At 46.3% G+C, this 15,158-nt stretch overlaps 1 long non-coding RNA gene across 1 annotated transcript in view; it reads left to right on the forward strand.

The window, feature by feature from the left end:
• LOC124036694 overlaps window positions 1-14,509 on the forward strand; it is a 40,242-nt gene extending 25,733 nt beyond the window's left edge. The window contains exons 2-3 of the long non-coding RNA XR_006838950.1: window positions 5,982-6,050; window positions 14,454-14,509. This is a non-coding gene — a long non-coding RNA (uncharacterized LOC124036694). The remainder of the gene's footprint in view (window positions 1-5,981; window positions 6,051-14,453) is intronic.
• Window positions 14,510-15,158: the final 649 nt, after the last annotated feature.

The raw sequence follows: 15,158 nt of genomic DNA on the forward strand, positions 1-15,158 counted from the left end.
ACAGGTTAAGCAAGCACTCACGCACACTGCGTCGCGCGCTTGTCCTAGTAACCTCCTTTTCGTTCCTGTTTCCACTCGTCTGGCTGTTCTTCAGTGGGCTCACTCTGCCAAGTTAGCTGGTCATCCCGGTGTTCGAGGCACTCTTGCGTCTATTCGCCAGCGCTTTTGGTGGCCGACTCAGGAGCGTGACACGCGCCGTTTCGTGGCTGCTTGTTCGGACTGCGCGCAGACTAAGTCGGGTAACTCTCCTCCTGCCGGTCGTCTCAGACCGCTCCCCATTCCTTCTCGACCATGGTCTCACATCGCCCTAGACTTCATTACCGGTCTGCCTTTGTCTGCGGGGAAGACTGTGATTCTTACGGTTGTCGATAGGTTCTCTAAGGCGGCACATTTCATTCCCCTCGCTAAACTTCCTTCCGCTAAGGAGACGGCACAAATCATCATCGAGAATGTGTTCAGAATTCATGGCCTCCCGTTAGACGCCGTTTCAGACAGAGGCCCGCAATTCACGTCACAGTTTTGGAGGGAGTTCTGTCGTTTGATTGGTGCGTCCGTCAGTCTCTCTTCCGGGTTTCATCCCCAGTCTAACGGTCAAGCAGAGAGGGCCAATCAGACGATTGGTCGCATACTACGCAGCCTTTCTTTCAGAAACCCTGCGTCTTGGGCAGAACAGCTCCCCTGGGCAGAATACGCTCACAACTCGCTTCCTTCGTCTGCTACCGGGTTATCTCCGTTTCAGAGTAGTCTGGGTTACCAGCCTCCTCTGTTCTCATCCCAGCTTGCCGAGTCCAGCGTTCCCTCCGCTCAAGCGTTTGTCCAACGTTGTGAGCGCACCTGGAGGAGGGTGAGGTCTGCACTTTGCCGTTACAGGGCACAGACTGTGAGAGCCGCCAATAAACGCAGGATTAAGAGTCCAAGGTATTGTTGCGGCCAGAGAGTGTGGCTTTCCACTCGCAACCTTCCTCTTACGACAGCTTCTCGTAAGTTGACTCCGCGGTTCATTGGTCCGTTCCGTGTCTCCCAGGTCGTCAATCCTGTCGTTGTGCGACTGCTTCTTCCGCGACATCTTCGTCGCGTCCATCCTGTCTTCCATGTCTCCTGTGTCAAGCCCTTTCTTCGCACCCCGTTCGTCTTCCCTCCCCCCTCCCGTCCTTGTCGAGCGCACCTATTTACAAGGTACGTAGGATCATGGACATGCGTTCTCGGGGACGGGGTCACCAATACTTAGTGGATTGGGAGGGTTACGGTCCTGAGGAGAGGAGTTGGGTTCCGTCTCGGGACGTGCTGGACCGTTCACTTATTGATGATTTCCTCCGTTGCCGCCAGGATTCCTCCTCGAGTGCGCCAGGAGGCGCTCGGTGAGTGGGGGTACTGTCATGTTTTGTCTTAGATTGTCTTGTCATTTTGCTTTTCCCTCTGTTCATTTTCCCCCTGCTGGTCTTTTTAGGTTCGTTCCCTTTTTCTCTCTCCCTTCCTCTCTCTCTTCTCTCTATCGTTCCGTTCCTGCTCCCAGCTGTTCCTATTCCCCTAATCAATCATTTAGTCTTCCCACACCTGTTCCCGATCCTTTTCCCTGATTAGAGTCCCTATTTCTCTACTTGTTTTCCGTTCCTGCCCTGTCGGATCCTTGTCTATTGTTCACCGTGCTGTGTCTATGTATCGCCCTGTCGTGTCGTGTTTCCCTCAGATGCTGCGTGGTGAGCAGGTGTCTGAGTCTGCTACGTTCAAGTGCCTTCCCGAGGCAACCTGCAGTTCTTGATCAAGTCTCCTGTCTGTTCTCGTCATTACGAGTAGAATTATGCCTTTTGATTGTAAAGTTACTTTACTGGATTAAAAACTCTGTTTTCGCCAAGTCGCTTTTGGGTCCTCATTCACCTGCATAACAGCTAGGCCTATAGGAAACAGGACTGGAGCTGCTCTCTCTGCTCAATATTAGTATAGCTATAGCTAGGCCTATAGGAAACAGGACTGGAGCTGCTCTCTCTGCTCAGTATTAGTATAGCTATAGCTAGGCCTATAGGAAACAGGACTGGAGCTGCTCTCTCTGCTCAGTATTACTATAGCTATAGCTAGGCCTATAGGAAACAGGACTGGAGCTGCTCTCTCTGCTCAGTATTACTATAGCTATAGCTAGGCCTATAGGAAACAGGACTGGAGCTGCTCTCTCTGCTCAGTATTAGTATAGCTATAGCTAGGCCTATAGGAAACAGGACTGGAGCTGCTCTCTCTGCTCAGTATTAGTATAGCTATAGCTAGGCCTATAGGAAACAGGACTGGAGCTGCTCTCTCTGCTCAGTATTAGTATAGCTATAGCTAGGCCTATAGGAAACAGGACTGGAGCTGCTCTCTCTGCTCAGTATTACTATAGCTATAGCTAGGCCTATAGGAAACAGGACTGGAGCTGCTCTCTCTGCTCAGTATTAGTATAGCTATAGCTAGGCCTATAGGAAACAGGACTGGAGCTGCTCTCTCTGCTCAGTATTACTATAGCTATAGCTAGGCCTATAGGAAACAGGACAGGAGCTGCTCTCTCTGCTCAGTATTAGTATAGCTATAGCTAGGCCTATAGGAAACAGGACTGGAGCTGCTCTCTCTGCTCAATATTAGTATAGCTATAGCTAGGCCTATAGGAAACAGGACTGGAGCTGCTCTCTCTGCTCAGTATTAGTATAGCTATAGCTAGGCCTATAGGAAACAGGACTGGAGCTGCTCTCTCTGCTCAATATTAGTATAGCTATAGCTAGGCCTATAGGAAACAGGACTGGAGCTGCTCTCTCTGCTCAGTATTAGTATAGCTATAGCTAGGCCTATAGGAAACAGGACTGGAGCTGCTCTCTCTGCTCAGTATTACTATAGCTATAGCTAGGCCTATAGGAAACAGGACTGGAGCTGCTCTCTCTGCTCAGTATTAGTATAGCTATAGCTAGGCCTATAGGAAACAGGACTGGAGCTGCTCTCTCTGCTCAGTATTAGTATAGCTATAGCTAGGCCTATAGGAAACAGGACTGGAGCTGCTCTCTCTGCTCAATATTAGTATAGCTATAGCTAGGCCTATAGGAAACAGGACTGGAGCTGCTCTCTCTGCTCAGTATTACTATAGCTATAGCTAGGCCTATAGGAAACAGGACTGGAGCTGCTCTCTCTGCTCAGTATTACTATAGCTATAGCTAGGCCTATAGGAAACAGGACTGGAGCTGCTCTCTCTGCTCAGTATTAGTATAGCTATAGCTAGGCCTATAGGAAACAGGACTGGAGCTGCTCTCTCTGCTCAGTATTACTATAGCTATAGCTAGGCCTATAGGAAACAGGACTGGAGCTGCTCTCTCTGCTCAGTATTACTATAGCTATAGCTAGGCCTATAGGAAACAGGACAGGAGCTGCTCTCTCTGCTCAGTATTAGTATAGCTATAGCTAGGCCTATAGGAAACAGGACTGGAGCTGCTCTCTCTGCTCAATATTAGTATAGCTATAGCTAGGCCTATAGGAAACAGGACTGGAGCTGCTCTCTCTGCTCAGTATTAGTATAGCTATAGCTAGGCCTATAGGAAACAGGACTGGAGCTGCTCTCTCTGCTCAGTATTACTATAGCTATAGCTAGGCCTATAGGAAACAGGACAGGAGCTGCTCTCTCTGCTCAGTATTAGTATAGCTATTGCTAGGCCTATAGGAAACAGGACTGGAGCTGCTCTCTCTGCTCAATATTAGTATAGCTATAGCTAGGCCTATAGGAAACAGGACTGGAGCTGCTCTCTCTGCTCAGTATTAGTATAGCTATAGCTAGGCCTATAGGAAACAGGACTGGAGCTGCTCTCTCTGCTCAATATTAGTATAGCTATAGCTAGGCCTATAGGAAACAGGACTGGAGCTGCTCTCTCTGCTCAATATTAGTATAGCTATAGCTAGGCCTATAGGAAACAGGACTGGAGCTGCTCTCTCTGCTCAGTATTACTATAGCTATAGCTAGGCCTATAGGAAACAGGACTGGAGCTGCTCTCTCTGCTCAGTATTAGTATAGCTATAGCTAGGCCTATAGGAAACAGAACTGGAGCTGCTCTCTCTGCTCAGTATTAGTATAGCTATAGCTAGGCCTATAGGAAACAGGACTGGAGCTGCTCTCTCTGCTCAGTATTAGTATAGCTATAGCTAGGCCTATAGGAAACAGGACTGGAGCTGCTCTCTCTGCTCAGTATTACTATAGCTATAGCTAGGCCTATAGGAAACAGGACTGGAGCTGCTCTCTCTGCTCAGTATTACTATAGCTATAGCTAGGCCTATAGGAAACAGGACTGGAGCTGCTCTCTCTGCTCAGTATTACTATAGCTATAGCTAGGCCTATAGGAAACAGGACTGGAGCTGCTCTCTCTGCTCAATATTAGTATAGCTATAGCTAGGCCTATAGGAAACAGGACTGGAGCTGCTCTCTCTGCTCAGTATTACTATAGCTATAGCTAGGCCTATAGGAAACAGGACTGGAGCTGCTCTCTCTGCTCAGTATTACTATAGCTATAGCTAGGCCTATAGGAAACAGGACTGGAGCTGCTCTCTCTGCTCAGTATTAGTATAGCTATAGCTAGGCCTATAGGAAACAGGACTGGAGCTGCTCTCTCTGCTCAGTATTACTATAGCTATAGCTAGGCCTATAGGAAACAGGACTGGAGCTGAGAGAGAGGGATGAGTATCTATTCCAACTGGGCAGGATGACCAGACCGCTGCCGAAATACTCTCACCTTCCAGACAGTAGTATCATCCACCGGAGGGCAGAGAGAGGGATGAGTATCTATTCCAACTGGGCAGGATGACCAGACCGCTGCCGAAATACTCTCACCTTCCAGACAGTAGTATCATCCACCGGAGGGCAGAGAGAGGGATGAGTATCTATTCCAACTGGGCAGGATTACCAGACCGCTGCCGAAATACTCTCACCTTCCAGACAGTAGTATCATCCACCGGAGGGCAGAGAGAGGGATGAGTATCTATTCCAACTGGGCAGGATGACCAGACCGCTGCCGAAATACTCTCACCTTCCAGACAGTAGTATCATCCACCGGAGGGCAGAGAGAGGGATGAGTATCTATTCCAACTGGGCAGGATGACCAGACCGCTGCCGAAATACTCTCACCTTCGAGACAGTAGTATCATCCAGCGGATGCCGCTAAGATCCGGAATCATCACACATATGACCACACCACACCACCCTCACCGTGTAGTCCATTCATCAGGAAAACAGTCTCTTCTTCATCACTAGTGCACCAACTCACAAGATCATCTTCGACCTCCCATGGCTCCAACACCATAACCCCACCATCTCATGTTCGAGGATGAGAATCACCCGAATGGTCACTGGTCACCCAAATGGTCACTGGTCACCCGAATGGTCACTGGTCACCCGAATGGTCACTGGTCACCCGAATGGTCACTGGTCACCCGAATGGTCACTGGTCACCCGAATGGTCACTGGTCACCCGAATGGTCACTGGTCACCCAAATGGTCACTGGTCACCCGAATGGTCACTGGTCACCCAAATGGTCACTGGTCACCCGAATGGTCACTGGTCACCCAAATGGTCACTGGTCACCCGAATGGTCACTGGTCACCCGAATGGTCACTGGTCACCCGAATGGTCACTGGTCACCCAAATGGTCACTGGTCACCCGAATGGTCACTGGTCACCCGAATGGTCACTGGTCACCCGAATGGTCACTGGTCACCCGAATGCCGGAGGACCTGCTTTCCCGCTCCCTCTCGAGTCTCTCTCCGAACAATATTGGTGGCCCACCGTGGCACAGGTCATTACTACATCAACTCCTGTTCTGTGTGTGCCCAAACTAAGTCCCCCCGGCATGCTCCAGCAGGGAAACTCCTTCCCCTTCCCGTGCCTCAGCGTCCCTGGTCTCATCTATCCACCATTTTGGTGGTTGTGGATAGATTTTCTAAATCCTGTTGTTTAATCCCTCTCTCTGGTCTCCCTACGGCTCTCCAGGTCACAGAGGCACTGTTCCAGCTATGGAGAGCCTTTTTGGAGAAGCTCGGGGTCATGGGCAGCTATGAGGTAGGTAAAAATGGGTGGGCTATTTACCGATAGACTATGTACAGCTGCAGCGATCGGTTAGCTGCCCAGATAGTTGATGTTTAAAGTTGGTGAGGGAGATAAAAGTATCCAACTTCAGCGATTTTTGCAATTCGTTCCAGTCACAGGCAGCAGAGAACTGGAAGGAAAGGCGGCCAAATGAGGTGTTGGCTTTAGGGATGACACCTGCTGGAGCGCGTGCTACGGGTGGGTGTTGCCATCGTGACCAGTGAACTGAGCATGGACGGAGCATGGACTTGTAAATGACCTTTTAATGGCATCAGACCGAGGCTCTGCATCTGTCCTCGTGCTCCTAGACCTTAGTGCTGCTTTTGATACCATCGATCACCACATTCTTTTGGAGAGATTGGAAACCCAAATGGGTCTACATGGACAAGTTCTGGCCTGGTTTAGATTTTATCTGTCGGAAAGATATAAGTTTGTCTCTGTGAATGGTTTGTCCTCTGAGAAATCAACTGTAAATTTCGGTGTTCCTCAAGGTTCCGTTTTAGGACCACTATTGTTTTCACTATATATTTTACCTCTTGGGGATGTCATTCGAAAACATAATCAAATCAAATCAAATTAATTTATATAGCCCTTCGTACATCAGCTGATATCTCAAAGTGCTGTACAGAAACCCAGCCTAAAACCCCAAACAGCAAGCAATGCAGGTGTAGAAGCATGGTGGCTAGGAAAAACTCCCTAGAAAGGCCAAAACCTAGGAAGAAACCTAGAGAGGAACCAGGCTATGTGGGGTGGCCAGTCCTCTTCTGGCTGTGCCGGGTGGAGATTATAACAGAACATGGCCAAGATGTTCAAATGTTCATAAATGACCAGCATGGTCGAATAATAATAAGGCAGAACAGTTGAAACTGGATCCTGTCTAACCATACGCTTCTACACTATCCTGTCTAACCCTAATCCTTTACACTATCCTTTCTAACCCTCTACACTATCCTGTCTAACCCTAACCCTCTACACTATCCTGTCTAACCCTCTACACTATCCTTTCTAACCCTATACACTATCCCTTCTTACCCTAACCCTCTACACTATCCTGTCTAACCCTAACCCTTTACTCTATACTGTCTAACCCTTTTCACTATCCTGTCTAACCCTTTACACGATCCTGTCTAACCCTCTACACTATCCTGTCTAACCCTCTACACTATCCTGTCTAACCCTTTACACTATCCTGTCTAACCCTTTACACTATCCTGTCTAACCCTTTACACTATCCTGTCTAATCCTTTACACTATCCTGTCTAACCCTAAGCCTCTACACTATCCTGTCTAACCCTTTACACTATCCTGTCTAACCCTCTGCACTATCCTGTCTAACCCGCTACACTATCCTGTCTAACCCTCTACACGATCCTGTCTAACCCGCTACACTATCCTGTCTAGTCCTAACCCTCTACACTATCCTGTCTAACCCTAACCCTTTACACTATCCTGTCTAACCCGTTACACTATCCTGTCTAACTCTCTACACGATCCTGTCTAACCCTCGACACGATCCTGTCTAACCCTCGACACGATCCTGTCTAACCCTCTACACTATCCTGCCTAGTCCTAACCCTCTACACTATCCTGTCTAACCCTAACCCTTTACACTATCCTGTCTAACCCGTTACACTATCCTGTCTAACTCTCTACACGATCCTGTCTAACCCTCTACACTATCCTGCCTAGTCCTAACCCTCTACACTATCCTGTCTAACCCTAACCCTTTACACTATCCTGTCTAACCCGCTACACTATCCTGTCTAACTCTCTACACGATCCTGTCTAATCCTAACCCTCTACACTATCCTGTCTAACCCTAACCCTTTACACTATCCTGTCTAACCCGCTACACTATCCTGTCTAACCCTCTAAACGATCCTGTCTAATCCTAACCCTCTACACTATCCTGTCTAACCCGCTACACTATCCTGTCTAACCCTCTACACTATCTTGTCTAACCCTAACCCTCTACACTATCCTGTCTAACCCTCTACACGATCCTGTCTAACCCGCTACACTATCCTGTCTAACCCTCTACACGATCCTGTCTAACCCTCTACACTATCCTGCCTAGTCCTAACCCTCTACACTATCCTGTCTAACCCTAACCCTTTACAATATCCTGTCTAGTCCTAACCCTCTACACTATCCTGTCTAACCCTTTACACTATCCTGTCTAACCCCAACACTCACTATCCTGTCTAACCCTCTACACGATCCTGTCTAACCCTCTACACTATCCTGCCTAGTCCTAACCCTCTACACTATCCTGTCTAACCCTAACCCTTTACAATATCCTGTCTAGTCCTAACCCTCTACACTATCCTGTCTAACCCTAACCCTTTACAATATCCTGTCTAGTCCTAACCCTCTACACTATCCTGTCTAACCCTTTACACTATCCTGTCTAACCCCAACACTCACTATCCTGTCTATCCCTAACCCTCTACACTCCCCTGTCTAATCCTAACCCTCTACACTATCCTGTCTAACCCGCTACACTATCCTGTCTATCCCTAACCCTCTACACTCCCCTGTCTATCCCTAACCCTCTACACTCCCCTGTCTAAACATAACCCTCTACACAGGTGGCTACCTGCTGAAAGGAAAAGCAAAGTTTACTCTTAACATTAATCTTTTGTTCCTGTCACATTGATTACTCTTCCACACCCCCCATCTTCACACTTCGCCCTCAACCTCACCCCTTCTCCTGCTGCCCATCAACAAGCTGCTACTAGCTGGCCGGGTGGAGGGAGGGAGAGCAACGCTTCATTCACATCAGCCTCCTACACTACTCTCTCTGTCTCTCTCTCTCGCTCTCTGACCTGAGTAGCAATGTTTTAATGTCCATATTTTCCCGTTCCAGCCTTGTTGAAAGGTATTCACTTACTTTAACACTGTCGACATTGTTCCCTCATCCCACAGGACAGAGCATCTGCCAAACTACAAGCCTTGTTTCTCTCTCTCTCTCTCTTTCTCTCTCTCTCCCTCTCTCTTCTCTTCTGTAGTGCTCTCTCTCTCTCTCTCTCTCTCTCTCTCTCTCTCTCTCTCTCTCTCTCTCTCTCTCTCTCTCTCTCTCTCTCTCTCTCTCTCTCTCTCTCTCTCTCTCTCTCTCTCTCTCTCCTCTGTAGTGCTCTCTCTCTCTCTCTCTCTCTCTCTCTCTCTCCTCTCTCTCTCTCTCTCTCTCTCTCTCTCTCTCTCTCTCTCTCTCTCTCTCTCTCTCTCTCTCTCTCTCTCTCTGTAGTCTCTCTCTCTCTCTCTCTCTCTCTCTCTCTCTCTCTCTCCTCTGTAGTGCTCTCTCTCTCTCTCTCTCTCTCTCTCTCTCTCTCTCTCTCTCTCTCTCTCTCTCTCTCTCTCTCTCTCTCTCTCTCTCTCTCTCTCTCTCTCTCTCTCTCTCCCTCTCTTCTGTAGTCTCTCTCTCTCTCTCTCTCTCTCTCTCTCTCTCTCTCTCTCTCTCTCTCTCTCTCTCTCTCTCTCTCTCTCTCTCTCTCTCTCTCTCTCTCTCTCTCCTCTGTAGTGCTCTCTCTCTCTCTCTCTCTCTCTCTCTCTCTCTCTCTCTCTCTCTCTCTCTCTTCTGTAGTGCTCTCTCTCTCTCTCTCTCTCTCTCTCTCTCTCTCTCTCTCTCTCTCTCTCTCTCTCTCTCTCTCTCTCTCTCTCTCTCTCTCCTCTGTAGTGCTCTCTCTCTCTCTCTCTCTCTCTCTCTCTCTCTCTCTCTCTCTCTCTCTCTCTCTCTCTCTCTCTCTCTCTCTCTCTCTCTCTCTCTCTCTCTCTCTCTCTCTCTCTCTCTCCTCTCTCTCTCTCTCTCTCTCTCTCTCTCTCTCTCTCTCTCTCTCTCTCTCTCTCTCTCTCTCTCTCTCCTCTGTAGTGCTCTCTCTCTCTCTCTCTCTCTCTCTCTCTCTCTCTCTCTCTCTCTCTCTCTCTCTCTCTCTCTCTCTCTCTCTCTCTCTCTCTCCTCTGTAGTGCTCTCTCTCTCTCTCTCTCTCTCTCTCTCTCTCTCTCTCTCTCTCTCTCTCTCTCTCCCTCTCCCTCTCTCTCTCTCTCTCTCTGTAGTGCTCTCTCTCTCTCTCTCTCTCTCTCTCTCTCTCTCTCTCTCTCTCTCTCTCTCTCTTCTGTAGTGCTCTCTCTCTCTCTCTCTCTCTCTCTCTCTCTCTCTCTCTCTCTCTCTCCTCTCTCTCCTCTGTAGTGCTTTCTCTCTCTCTCTCTCTCTCTCTCTCTCTCTCTCTCTCTCTCTCTCTCTCTCTCTCTCTCTCTCTCTCTCTCTCTCTCTCTCTCTCTCTCTCTCTCTCTCTCTCTCTCTCTCTCTCTCTCTCTCCTCTGTAGTGCTGTCTCTCTCTTTCTGGTTACCTGTAACCATATAAAGATTCCCAACACTATCCCTCTAAACCAGTGGTTCCCAATCTAGTTGTTGCGACGCCATGTGGGATTGCATGATTTGAGAAAAAATAAGGCCTTCGGTGCCTGATATGAAAATGGGGTCGTGGAGAATTTCCAAAATCCTGGTAAAAATAAATATATACATATATATAGTACCAGCCCAAAAATGTGACCACACCTACTCATACGCACCTCCTCCCACCTCCTCCCACCTCCTCCCACCTCCTCCCAGCTGCCCACTGTATTCTTCAGTGCATGTAACAAATTACATTTGATTTGAATTTCTCCATACTTACACTAGAGTAGAGAGAATTACTCCATACTTACACTAGAGTAGAGAGAATTACTCCATACTTACACTAGAGTAGAGAGAATTACTCCATACTTACACTAGAGTAGAGAGAATTACTCCATACTTACACTAGAGTAGAGAGAATTACTCCATACTTACACTAGAGTAGAGAGAATTACTCCATACTTACACTAGAGTAGAGAGAATTACTCCATACTTACACTAGAGTAGAGAGAATTTCTCCATACTTACACTAGAGTAGAGAGAATTACTCCATACTTACACTAGAGTAGAGAGAATTACTCCATACTTACACTAGAGTAGAGAGAATTTCTCCATACTTACACTAGAGTAGAGAGAATTACTCCATACTTACACTAGAGTAGAGAGAATTACTCCATACTTACACTAGAGTAGAGAGAATTACTCCATACTTACACTAGAATAGAGAGAATTACTCCATACTTACACTAGAGTAGAGAGAATTACTCCATACTTACACTAGAGTAGAGAGAATTACTCCATACTTACACTAGAATAGAGAGAATTACTCCATACTTACACTAGAGTAGAGAGAATTACTCCATACTTACACTAGAGTAGAGAGAATTACTCCATACTTACACTAGAGTAGAGAAAATTACTCCATACTTACACTAGAGTAGAGATAATTACTCCATACTTACACTAGAGTAGAGATAATTACTCCATACTTACACTAGAGTAGAGAGAATTACTCCATACTTACACTAGAGTAGAGAGAATTACTCCATACTTGCACACTAACACTAGAATAGAGAGAATTACTCCATACTTACACACTAACACTAGAATAGAGAGAATTACTCCATACTTACACACTAACACTTCCAACACTTCTGTGAGCCTTTCTTATCGACCTGGCCGGGGTATCCTGGTAATCCTAAATGATGCCTGGTAATTCTTTAAAAGTGCCTTCTTCGCCATCTTAAATAAGCAAGCCAATGTAGGACTAGGAATACACATAGTCCTTGGTTCACTCCAGACCTGACTGCCCTTGACCAGCACAAAAACATCCTGTGGCGTTCTGCATTAGCATCGAATAGCCCCCGTGATGTGTAACTTTTCAAGGAAGTTAGGAATAAATATACACAGGCAGTTAGGAAAGCTAAGAATAGCTTTTTCACACAGAAATTTGCATCCTGTAGTACAAACTCAAAAAAGTTCTGGGACACTGTAATGTCCATGGAGAATAAGAGCACCTCCTCCCAGCTGCCCACTGCACTGAGGCTAGGAAACATTGTCACCACCGATAAATCCACGATAATCGAGAATTTCAACAAGCATTTCTCTGCGGGGCGGCAGGGTAGCCTAGTGGTTAGAGCGTTGGACTAGTAACCGGAAGGTTGAGAGTTCAAACCCCCGAGTTGACAAGGTACAAACCTGTCGTTCTGCCCCTGAACAGGCAGTTAACCCACTGTTCCTAGGCCGTCATTGAAAATAAGAATTTGTTCTTAACTGACTTGCCTAGTAAAATAAAGATAAAATAAATAAATAAATACGGTTGGCCATGCTTTCCTCCTGGCTACCTCAACACCGGCCTACAGCTACTTGCCCAAGCCTCCCCCAGCTTCTCCTTCCCTCAAATCCAGATATCAGATGTTCTGAAAGAAATGCAAAACCTGAACCTGTACAAATCAGTTGGGCTAGACAATCTGGACCCTCTCTTTCTAAAATTATCCACCGCCATTGTTGTAACCCCTATTACCACTTTGTTCAATCTCTCTTTCGTATTGTCTGAGATCCCTAAAGATTGGAAGCTGCCGCGGTCATCCCCCTCTTCAAAGGGGGTGACACCCTCGACCCAAACTGTTACAGACCTATATCCATCCTGCCCTGCCTTTCTAAAGTCTTCGAAAGCCAAGTTAATAAACAGATCACTGACCATTTCGAATCCCACCGTACCTTCTCCGCTGTGCAATCTGGTTTCCGAGCTGGTCATGGGTGCAGCTCAGCCATGCTCATAACTGCCATTATTTATTATATTATTTATTACATTAATAAAAGACAGTACTGTGCAGCCGTATTCATCGACCTGGCCAAGGCTTTCAACTTTGTCAACCACCACATTCTTATCGGCAGACTCAACAGCCTTGGTTTCTCAAATGATTGCCTCACCTGGTTCACCAAATACTTCTCAGACAGAGTTCAGTGTGTCAAATAGGAGGGCCTGTTGTCCGGACCTCTAGTAGTCTCTATGGGGGACACAGAGGGTTAAATTCTCGGGCCAACTTTTTTCTCTGTATATATCAATGATATCGCTCTTGCTGCTGGTGATTCTCTGATCGACCTCTACGCAGACGACACCATTCTGTATACATCTGGCCCTTCTTTGGACACTGTGTTAACTAACCTCCATATGAGCTTCAATGCCATACAACACTCCTTCCGTTTCCTCCAACTGCTCTTAAACGCAAGTAAAACCAAATGCATGCTCCTCAACTGATTGCTGCAGGCACCCACCCGCCCTACTTGCATCACTACTCTAGACGGTTCTGACTTGTGGCAATTACAAATACCTAGGTGTCTGGTTAGACTGTAAACTCTCCTTCCAGACTCACATTAAACATCTCCAATCTCCAATCCAAAATGACATCAAAAATGAAATAAAAAATTCCTATTCCGCAACAAAGCCTCCTTCACTCACATCGCCAAACATACCCTCATAAAACTGACCATCCTACCGATCCTCGACTTCGGCGATGTAATTTACAAAATAGCTTCCAATACTCTACTTAGCAAACTGGATGCAGTCTATCACAGTGTCATCCGTTTTGTCACCAAAGCCCCTTATACCACCCACCACTGCGACCTGGATGCACTAGTCGGCTGGCCCTCGCTACATATTCGTCGCCAGACCCACTGGCTTCAGGTCATCTACAAGGCCATGCTAGGTAAAGCTCCGCCTTATCTCAGCTCACTGGTCACGATTACAACACCCACCCGTAGCACGCGCTCCAGCAGGTATATCTCACTGGTCATCCCCAAAGCCAACACCTCGTTTGGCCACCTTTCCTTCCAGTTCTCTGCTGCCAATGACTGGAACGAATTGCAAAAGTCACTGAGGCTGGAGACTTGTATTTCCCTCACTAACTTCAAAACATCAGCTGTCTGAGCAGCTTACTGATCGCTACAGCTGTACATAGTCCATCTGTAAATAGCCCACCCAATCTACCTCATCCCCATATTGTTTTTATTTACTTTTCTGCTCTTTTTCACACCAGTATTTCTACTTGCACATCACCATCTGCTCATCTATCACTCCAGTATTAATTCTAAACCTCCTCATGCGATTTGCACACACTGTATATAGACTTTCTTTTTTTTCTATTGTGTTATTGACTGTACGCTTGTTCGTTCCATGTGTAACTCTGTGTTGTTGTTTGTGTCGCACTGCTTTGCTTTATGTTGGCCAGGTCGCAGTTGTAAATGAGAACTTGTTCTCAACTAGCTTACCTTGTTAAATAAAGGTGAAATAAAAATGTAATAAAAATAAATAATAAAGTGTTTTTCTTAATTTTGAATATTTTCTATATCCTGGTGACACTGTCATTGGTTGATTTAGAATTCTAGGCAAACTTAACCAGCATGGCTACCACAGCATTCAGCAGCGATACGCCTTCCCATCTGGTTTGTGCTTAGTGGGACTATCATTTGTTTTTCAACAGGACAACAGGACAATGACCCAACACACCTCCAGGTTGTGTAAGACCAAGAAGGAGAGTGATGGAATGCTGCATCAGATGAATCAAACACCCGACCACAACCCAATTGAGATGGTTTGGGATGAGTTGAATCGCAGAGTGAAGGAAAAGCAGCCAACAAGTGCTCAGCATATGTGGGAACTCTTTAAAGACTGATGGAAAAGCATTGCAGGTGAAGCTGGTTGAGAGATTGCCAAGAGTGTGCAAAGCTGTCATCAGGGCAAAGGGGGGCTACTTTGAAGAATCTGTAATATAAAATATATATATATATTTTTTTTTTGGTTACTACTTGGATACTACTATTTTGTGGTTACTACATGATTCCATATGTGTTATTTCATAGTTTTGATGTCCTCACTATTATTCTACAATGTAGAGAATAGTAAAAAATAAAATAAAGAAAAACCCTTGAATAAGTAGGTGTGTCCAAACTCTTGACTGGTACTGTATATAGTATACATATATTATACGATCATCAAATCATTTTAATGTGGGTAACCTTTATCTGAATAAAAATTATTCAAATCTAGAAGTAAACATTCAACCAGAGAGGGTCCTTAGATTGTGGGAAAGGCCTGGAAAAGGCCACACATGACTGTTGCACTAGTTGCTCTCAACCAGCCTACCTGGTTAAATAAAGTTGAAATAACAAAAAATAAGAAATGTACT

Source organism: Oncorhynchus gorbuscha, linkage group LG05, assembly GCF_021184085.1.
Source record: "Oncorhynchus gorbuscha isolate QuinsamMale2020 ecotype Even-year linkage group LG05, OgorEven_v1.0, whole genome shotgun sequence".
In the NCBI taxonomy this organism is placed as follows: domain Eukaryota; kingdom Metazoa; phylum Chordata; class Actinopteri; order Salmoniformes; family Salmonidae; genus Oncorhynchus; species Oncorhynchus gorbuscha.